Below are 2,500 nucleotides of genomic sequence, written 5' to 3'. Positions count from 1 at the left end.
GCGTTTTCCTTGCCATCGGTGTGGCGTCGTGCCCATGCCTTAGCCAATGCAAGCAACGGCCGTCGTGCGGCCTAAGGCCCACCGCCTAGCCACGAGGGGCACCGTCGTGTGTTTGTCTTGCCATCGGTGTGGCATCGTGGCCATGCCTTTGCCAACACAAGGCAACGGCCGTCATGCGGCCCAAGGCCAACCGCCTAGCCACGAGGGGCACCGTCGTGCATTTTTCTTGCCGTGGGTGTGGCGTCGTGCCCATGCCTTAGCCAACGCAAGGCAACGGCCGTCGTGTGGCCTAAGGTCAACCGCCTAGCCATGAGGGGCACCGTCGTGCGTTTTTCTTGCCGTCGGTGAGCCATCGTGCCGATGCCTTAACCAACGCAAGCCAACGGCCATCGTGCGGCCTAAGGCCAACCGCCTAGCCATGAGGGGCACCGTAGTGCATTTTCCTTGCCGTCGGTGTGGCCGTCGTGCCCACGCCTTGGCCAACGCAGGGCAACGGCCGTCGTGCGGCCTATTGCCCACCTCCTAGCCGTGAGGGGCACCGTCGTGCATTTTCCCAGCATGGCTACAGAGGTTTACCCGTGGCCTTGGGAGCAAAACCCCACGGCAGTTGTGCTTTTTTCTTGCCGTCGGTGAGGCCGTCGTGCCCATGCCTTAGCCAATGCAAGGCAACGGCCGTCGTCCGTCCTAAGGCCCACCGCCAAGCCGTGAGGGGCACCGTCGTGCATTTTTCTTGTCGTCGGTGTGGCCGTCGTGCCCACGCCTTAGCCAACGCCGGGCAACGGCCGTCATGCGGCCTAAGGCCGCCATGAGGGGCACCGTCGTGCGTTTTTCCAGCATGGCTACAGAGGTTTACCCGTTGCCTTGGGAACAAAACCCCACGGCAGTCGTGCGTTTTCCTTGCCATCGGTGAGGCCGTCGTGCCCATGCTTAAGCCAATGCAGGGCAACGGCCGTCGTGCGGCCTAAGGCCCACCGCCTAGCCATGAGGGGCACCGTCGTGCGTTTTATTTGCCGTCGGTGTGGCATCGTGCCCATGCCTTAGCCAACGCTAGGCAACGGCCGTCGTGCGGCCTAAGGCCAAACGCCTAGCATCGTGCCCGTGCTTTAGCCAACGCAGGGCAATGGCCATCGTGCGGCCTAAGGGCAACCGCCTAGCCACGAGGGGCACCGTCGTGTGTTTTTCTTGCCATCGGTGTGGAATCGTGCCCATGCCTTAGCCAACGCAAGGCAACGGCCGTCATGCGGCCTATGGCCGACCGCCTGGCCATGAGGGGCACCGTCGTGCGTTTTTCTTGCCGTCGGTGTGGCCGCCGTGCCCATGCCTTAGCCAACGCAGGGCAACGGCCGTCGTGCGGCCTAAGGCCCACCGCCTAGCCATGAGGGGCACCGTCGTGCGTTTTATTTGCCGTCGGTGTGGCATCGTGCCCATGCCTTAGCCAACGCTAGGCAACGGCCGTCGTGCGGCCTAAGGCCAAACGCCTAGCATCGTGCCCGTGCTTTAGCCAACGCAGGGCAATGGCCATCGTGCGGCCTAAGGGCAACCGCCTAGCCATGAGGGGCACCGTCGGCCGTTCTTCTTGCCGTCGGTGTGGCCATCGTGCCTATGCCTTAGCCAACGCAGGGCAACGGCCGTCGTGCGGCCTAAGGCCCACCGCTTAGCCATGAGGGGCACCGTCGTGCGTTTATCTTGCCGTCGGTGTGGCATTGTGCCCTTGCCTTAGCCAACGCAAGGCAACGGCCGTCGTGTGGCCTAAGGCCTACCGCCTAGCCATGAGGGGCACCGTCGGGCGTTTTTCTTGCCGTCGGTGTGGCATCATGCCCTTGCCTTAGCCAACGCAAGGCAATGGCCGTCGTGTGGCCTAAGGCCTACCACCTAGCCATGAGGGGCACTGTCGTGCGTTTTTCTTGCCGTTGCCTTAGCCAACGCAAGGCAACGGTCGTCGTGTGGCCTAAGGCGCACCGCTTAGCCATGAGGGGCACCGTCGTGCATTTTTCTTGCTGTGGATGTGGCGTCGTGCCCATGCCTTAGCCAACGCAAGCCAACGGCCGTCGTGCGGCCTAAGGCCTATCGCCTTGCCATGATGGGCACCGTCGTGCGTTTTTCACGTCGTCGGTGTAGTGTCGTGCCAATGCTCCGTCATGCGGCCTAAGGCTCACCGCCTAGCCTTGTTTTCGCTTATTTTTATCTTTTTAAGCATACATGTTGAGTCTCGTTAATGTCCACCGCCGTATGTCTTTGAAATTCATAAATTGCTTTTTTTTTTAATTAAACTATATTTTTGTATTTTTTATTATTTTTTATTATTTTTTTGTTTTTATTTTTGTTCAATTCAATCTTGGAAATTTTTTATTTTTTTTTATTTTTTTTGTTTTTATTTTTGTTCAATTCAATCTTGGAAAATTTTTATTATTTTTTATTGTTTTTATTGTTTTTATTTTTGTTCAATTCAATCTTGGAAATTTGTTTTATATTTGTTTCAAGCACCCATGTGTAGGTGTGT

This window comes from Coffea arabica, unplaced genomic scaffold, assembly GCF_036785885.1.
Source record: "Coffea arabica cultivar ET-39 unplaced genomic scaffold, Coffea Arabica ET-39 HiFi ptg000200l, whole genome shotgun sequence".
Lineage (NCBI taxonomy): Eukaryota > Viridiplantae > Streptophyta > Magnoliopsida > Gentianales > Rubiaceae > Coffea > Coffea arabica.
This window is presented reverse-complemented; position numbering follows the sequence as displayed.